This window comes from Pipistrellus kuhlii, unplaced genomic scaffold, assembly GCF_014108245.1.
Source record: "Pipistrellus kuhlii isolate mPipKuh1 unplaced genomic scaffold, mPipKuh1.p scaffold_m20_p_29, whole genome shotgun sequence".
Lineage (NCBI taxonomy): Eukaryota > Metazoa > Chordata > Mammalia > Chiroptera > Vespertilionidae > Pipistrellus > Pipistrellus kuhlii.
In genome coordinates, this window is record NW_023425528.1 from 2,265,316 (window position 1) to 2,272,661 (window position 7,346).

Genomic DNA, 7,346 nt, shown 5'->3' on the forward strand with positions numbered 1-7,346 from the left:
TTTATTAAAGCTTGGTCCTCCTGCCCACGGCCTGGAGCAGGGCAGAAGCACCTGGGGTTAGGGGGGGGGCACCCATTTGAGGGCTACACCAGGAGGCATAGCACAGAGCCAGACCCCAGCCACCGGGGGCCAGCCCAAGGTGCCCTTGGACCTCTCTGAGGCCCCTGTCCCACAGGGAGAGGAGAGGCCGGGGACCAGGACCTTTGCTCTCACCACCCCACCCCCAACCCAGCCCGGCTAATTCATGCCACCGCCACCCAGGCCCTCTCCCCACCCACTGACTACTGGGCCTCCTACTCCAGCCCCGCAGCTCGGCTGCTGGCTCCTGGCTCCAAGGCCACATCTACACTAAAACAGAAGGAACCAGCTCTAAGAGGGAATGCAGTTGTGAAAAAATCTGTTTCCTGGTCCCACTTAGGATGGAAGGGGTCTCAAATGAGCTTTGCCTCAGCCGGCCTCCCAGTGGGTCTCAAGGGCCCAGCTGGAGGTGGGGTGCAGGCAGGTGTGGCCTTGCATAGTTGGGTGCTTGGTTTGCTGTTCAGCCCAGGGTTTGTGCCCATGGCCCCGATGCGGGCCACCATTGGGCAGACTGCCGCTCTGTGAGGGGTCTCTGGACAGGAACTGTCTGCTTCTGGTGTGGAATTGGGAGAAAAGGAGGTCGAGGGGCCTGCAGGTGTCTTGGGCCCTGGTTATGGGCGTGAGGAATGATCTTGGCACCAACCTCAGTCACTTCACTCTGGTTATTAATTCTGAACGTCGGGCTGACCCCAGGAGAGATGGCAGTCGGAGGGGGTGAAGGCTGGGGCCGAGGCCCAATCTCTGGGTGCGCCCCCTCAGGGCTGGAGTGAGCACCAAGGACTCAGAAGAAGGTGGACAGTGAAGCAACCGGTGGACTAGCACTGTTGTGGGCGACCCGCGAATGACGACCACCAGTCAGCCAAATTGGAATTTAGGAAGCCCTTATTACGAACTCGTCCAGGTTCATGTCTCAACTGACACAGCAGCGAGCAACGAGAGCCCCACCCACTCTAAGTATGCTACTTTTATCCCCGTCTTAGGGATGCCTGGCAGATTATGATTGGCTAAAAGTTTTAACAAAGAAAGGTCAGTTATAAGTTATAGAAAAATTCCACTAGTACAGTAACATTTAAAGTTTATACAACACCTGGGGTAGGGGTTTATTTTCAGCTTAAGCAGTCTCTGTTTGACCTGGTTTGGTCTGTTTGTTCTGCCTTGCAGCTACTGGAAATAGGACGTGCCTGCCTGGGGGTTGAGTCTTGCAACAGAACTATTTTATGGCTAACAGTTATGCTTGGCTAAAGTGTATCATGCTACATTCTTTATTGTGGGTCTGGTTGCTAGTTCCTTCCCTGATCTGGAGCCCTGATTCTACAGGGTCTTGCTATCCATCTGGAGCCCTGACTCGACCAGGTCTTGCTGCCCACAACAGCACCTGGCCCACATAGGTGCTCAAGTGGAGCAAGCAGAGTGGGTGACCCCAGAATAAGGCTGTAAACTCCATGGGGCCTGCCGCCCTGGAGCTACAGATTAGGTTTTTGGCTTCCTCCTTGGAGCCACTGGAGACTGAAATGAACCAAAGCTGTCTGTCCTGCTGCAGCTCCGCCCAGGGAGGGAGGAGTGGGTCCTTGGGAAATGCAGGGCTCTGAGCACAGGTCTTCGGCTCCCAGAGGGACTTGAGTGAGTAGGAGCCCATAAGCCTCTCAATGAGGGTGGGGGGACGTCTGCAAACCCACGGAGCAGCCCTGCTTCCTCCCCCCACTCCCCAAAGGGCTTCCCTGTGTAAGACCCGATCACAGATTCCTTGGCCACCTGTTCTGAGGCTAAGACCCCAGAGAGATAAATAGCAGGCCTGGCACCCCAGTCCCGGCTTTAGGGCACCGACCAGGGATGGTGCTGCTTTGTAGGTTGGCCACTCGGCTCTCGCCTCCGTGGTGTGGTGTGTGCTCCCACACACTGGGCTGGAGAAAGGGGGCTGAGGCCTGGTTGAGGGAAGGCACAGCACCAGCACTGGACCCTCAGCCGGAAGCAGAGGGGAGGCTGGCGCAGCAGCTGGCACCCTGGCTGCATGTTCTGCCCCCTTCCTGCAGGTTGTGCCCCCTTAGGCCTCAGATGAAGCCCTCCCGGTTGGCGCCTGAGGGCCCCAGGAATGGCGTGGGCTTGGCGCCTAAGCTGGTCCCACCCGCGCACTCCAGCAGGGTGCTGCCGCGCTCTCTGGGGGGCCGTGCTTTGGCCCGGGAGACCCTTGGCGGTCGCCTCAGCCTTGGGTGCAGGGGAGTACCCAGGCACGCCCCTGCGTTGAGGTGTGTCTTCATGTGCGTGAGCAGGTGCGGTGGCCGCAGTTGGCCCTTGCCGCAGTCCAGGCATCTCGGCGTGACTTCTCTGCGTGTGACCACTGGTGCCACGTCAGCGCCACGCTCTGCCGGAAGTGGTGGCCACTCCCCCGTGTGCGCGTGCCCCTGCGCCGTGAGGTGGGCCGCTGCCTGAAGCCAACGGAGCACACAGCGCACAAGGTGAGCATGGGTCGGTGGTGCGCCAGGTGCGAGCCCTACACGAAGCTGCTGTACATGAAGCTCTTGCTGCAGTCTGCGCAGCGGTGCGGTCGCTCACCTGCAGGGATAGCGCTCGTGCTTGGCCAGCGCTGCGTGGCCCCCAAATGTCTTGCCGCAGTTGGAGCAGATCCACAGGCTCTCCACCTCGGGCTGCTGCCCTCGGGCCCGCTGGCCAGCCCGGCCCCCCAGCCAGGCCCCTAGGGGTCCGGACAGGGGGCACCCTTCGGCAGGAAGGCCAAGCATTGGGAAGCTGTCAGGATGGAGCCAGGACTTGAGGTAAAGGGGAAAAAGGAAGCCGAGCGGGTGTGGCAAGGAGCCTTCGCCCTTGCCCAGGCCCTTGCCCAGCTCTGGGAAGCGTTGGTCCGGCTTGGGGTCCTCCTAGCTCTGGGGGGCGGGAGCCTCCGGTGCAGCCGCAACCATGTCTCTGGCGTCTGCCTGGGCCTCCGCCTCTCTGGTATCGGGTCCCTGGAGCCCGGCCTCGGCCTCCTCTGGCCCCGTTGCCAACGCTGTGTCTCAGGGCTCCTGCCGAGGTCCATCACGCCCTGGCTCGGAGCAGCCACCACTGCGCTGGTGGCGCTGTAAGTCGGAGCAGAGGTGGAAGGCCTGGCCGCATTCGGGGCCTGGTGCCACACCAGCGCTGATCTCTGGCTGAAGCTGTGGCCGCAGTGCGGGCACGGGTAGGGCCACTCGCCCATGTGTGCGCGCTGGAGTGTGACCAGGTGCGACTTGTAGATGAAGCGCTTGCAGCAGGGCACTGGAAGGGCTTCTGGCCCATGTGCATGCGCTGGTGGATGGCCAGGTACCAGTGGTACTCATTGCAGCCGAAGGACTTAAAACCTGTTAACCGGGGAGTTCCCTTTTTAATTACACAATGTACAACGGGCGCATACTCTTTCACTAGGACGTGTCAGTATGTCACACCCAGTGGACGTAATTTTATATTATTACTTTATTTATTTATACTTAATTAAAATAAATGAAATATATATTTTTTCGTTTATTTATATATAAAGCACAAAGGAAAATACAAAATTACAAATAGAAAATACCAATAAAAAAGGAAACATCGAATTAAAAAATTCTAATTTTTACAATTATAAAGATTACAAAAAATATTTTTTATTTCTATACACAATAAAAATATAAAAAAGTTAACAATTATGGAACAATAAACAAAAGCATACAAATAAAATAGAAATATTGAGTTTAAAAATTGAAATATAGATGTAAAAATTCAAAACTCAACTTCCGTGTGATATATTTTAAAACAATTGTTGATACATAGTGCTACCTTACAATCCAGACACCAGTATGTAGATTCTTTCCTAACACCTTTTTTGTAGCAAACTCGGCATTTCCTAGATTTAGTTTTTCCTATATCGCTTTTCATTTGTTCTGGAAAATGCCTTTCAACTAAGCGTGATGGTATAGATGTAGAGCTGCTTGTTGATGTCTTTGGGTGGGTTTTCACTATGTTGTTATCTACCAATTTCTCTACACACTCTCTCAGAAAGTATAATTGATCCAAATGACCTTTATCTTTTTTGTATATAATATATGCATTGAAGCAGCACATATCAATTAATCGTAGAAAAAATATTTTATAATTTTTTTTACTCTATTACGGGCAGCCGTGTAGGCCACCATAACTCCATCTCCCAAATCTACGCCGCCCATATTCTTGTTATAATCCAGGACAACATTCTGTTTTTCTTGCCTTCTTCCTCTCTTTTCAATCATTGTCTTTTTGTCATTATGAATAGAACTGAGCATCAATACATCTTTTTTATCCTTCCATTTTAAAACCATAAGTTTGTCTTTGATTCTTACTATATGTTTATTTTTCTGTAATGTTTTTGTTTTTATTTCACTGGGGATTCTGACTCTGTTTATCCTCATTGTTCCAACAATATCTATATTGTTTTGACACAAGAGTTCAGCCAAATGAATTGATGTATAGAAATTATCTAAGTAAATCCTATACCCTTTATTCAGTAAGTCATGTGTTAACTCCAAAACAATTCTTGTTGATTGTTTTTCTTGTGGGTAGTTTGAACCATAATTTGTGTCCTTGCCTGTGTTTAAAATTATATTTTGTACGTATCCAGATTGGCTTTCACTTAAAATAAATAACTTCATTCCAAATCTAGCTCTTTTTGTAGATATATATTGTTTCCAAGATAAATTCCCTTTCCATAATAAAAGAGATTCATTTACGCATATTTCTCGTTCACATACATAAAAACTTTTAAACTTTTCTGACAAATTATTGATGATTGGATCAATTTTATATGTTTTTCTATTATATAAAGGTTGGAGATATAAAAAATATAAGTCAATAATATATAATACGAAAATAGGTAGGTAAGTGTAAGTACATACCCGTCACTGCTCACCCAGAACACGTCCACCACTCTCAATAGCGAAATTATGCTGATTCCCTCCGTGTCATAAATTCATGTCGAGACATGTATGGATGACTAATACCATTGTTGTTCGGAAATATACACCCTGCCCGTTTGAGGGCGCAACATATATTTCAAGGACGTATTCATATGTCCTACCCGTACCCGATATTGTTTATGTTTGACGTATTTATACGTCCCGTTCCGTTAACAGCTTATTAACCACAGCGTGGTAGCGCTGGTGCTTGGCCAGGCGGGGCCAGTGCGGGAATACCTTGCCGCACACGTTGCACGTGGTCTCAGGCTGCTCCGCCTGGTTGGCCACGTTGGTTGGGAATGCCCAAGGCGCCAGCAGGCTCACGCTGGGCTCCCGGCCTGGCAGGAAGGGCTTCACCTCTGACCCCTCAACCAGGGCCCCGAGGCCCCCCGGGTCGAGCCTCCAACCCTCTGGAGTCTGCCCCGAATTTGAGTCATCTGGGCCCCACGTTCCAGGCACGTCCCCCACACCATAGGCCGCCAACCACAGCCCGCGGGCTGGCTCTCCTCCTCGGCCACCTCTGCCAGGAAGTCCTCGTCATCCTCCTCCTCATGGTCATCCAGGTCATCGGTCCAGAACCAGGCTCCTGTATAGACGCCAGTGACAATGTCTCCCTCCTCGGGCCAGGGGGCTGTCTGGTACCCAAGGCTTCTCTCCTTGTTCTAGCCAGAAGATCAGATCTGGCTTGGGGATGGGGTACCCCAGGGATGCCAGAATGCAGTAGTTCTCCTGCATGACCTCTTTGTACAGGGCCCGCTGTGCAGCCACCAGCCTCTCCCACTCCTCCAGCGAGAAGTATACAGTCAAGTCCTGAAAGGTCACAAGCCCCTGAGACCCAGCTGTCAGGAAATCCTCCTCCTCATCCTCCTCTTCCTCCTCCTCCAGGTTCTCCTCCCCAAGCATGGCTGGAACCCCCGAAGCCTGCTGGGGGAGAAGTCTCGTAGGGGGCGCTACCTTTAGCAGGGGCCTCACTGGCCTGGCCACCTCTGCCCATCCAGCAAGAGGGGCAAGAGCTCCTGGCTGCACCCCATTTCAAAGCCTTGGCCCTGACATCCCCCCCCCCCTGCAGCTTCAGCTCCAGTTCCAGCCTAAAGGGCCAGAGAGCTCTGCTGGCCTGCCCACCCTCCTCCATCCTCCTCCACCCTTCTCTTAACATTGTCTTATCTGCATTTGATATATGGCACTGTTGCAGCCATCTTGTGATTATAAAGGAAATATTGTTAGGATGCTGACAATGAGTTCAAAAAAGCAGAGAAACAAAATGATTCATGTACCTGGTCACTTAAACTTATTCTGTCTAGGCTCTTAAAAAATAGCATTTAGTCCTGGCTGGTGTGGATCAGTGGTTAGAGCATTGGCCCACACATTGAAGGGTCCTGGGTTGCAGGCTGAATCCAGGGTTCCCCAGTAGGGGCACATACAGGAGGTAACCAATTAATGGGTCTCCATCTAAGCTCTCCGTCCCCCTCTCTCAAATCAATAAACATCCTCAAGTGAGGATTAAAAACAACAAAAATGTCATATATAAAAATTCACCACAATTACTCTCTCCTATTCATCTAAATTCTCAAGAATAATTAATAATAAATAGAGCCTTCAATTTTTCCATCTGCATTTTTTAAACAAACTTGTGGTTAAACAGTGTATTGACTGCATGTATTTATCTGTGTTTCTACCTGCAACACCTAAATAATGATAATAATAATAATAATGCATTGGTATTTATTAATCAGGTTCTTTGAGTCAGATACTGTTTTAAGTGCTTTACATGTACTCATTCCCATAATATAGGTGCTTATATTATCTCTATTTTTCAAAAAGGAAATAAATGAAAACAGAGAGACTGAAAAGTTAAGGAAATTGCCTATGATCTTTCAGTTGGAAATATAGTACCACAAGGAATCTAATTCAGAGAGTTCAGTTCTAGAACTTATGCCCTTATACAGTATGAGGCATACTAGTAAAAAGGGCATAATGACAAAGGAAATATGAGAGTAGACAAAAATAAGTAAAAGTATCAACATTTTTGTAAAAAGTAGACAATAAAAACAGAAGTATTGACTAAAAAAAGCTGAGAAAACCAACATCTAAATGCCTATAGAAGGGGTAGTACCAGTGCAAAGCAAAGTAATGCAATCAATCCATGGAACTTGGAAAAGGGTTTGAGATGCCTCAAGAGATGATGGGGAAGGAGGTAAAGAGCAGAAAAGAGGAGAAATATTTAAAGACTCTATAAGAAGAAGTTAGACTTCCAGGGTTTCTTTTCCACTCTAATAGGTGACCAGATATGTATTTCTTGGAGATATTAAAGAAAGGCTCCACACTCTATAATAT

General features: G+C 49.5%; 1 pseudogene; it reads right to left on the bottom strand.

Annotated features, from left to right (window-relative positions):
* Window positions 1-2,624: 2,624 nt before the first annotated feature.
* LOC123653048 lies at window positions 2,625-5,921 on the bottom strand (annotated as a pseudogene).
* Between the last annotated feature and the right edge of the window lie 1,425 nt (window positions 5,922-7,346).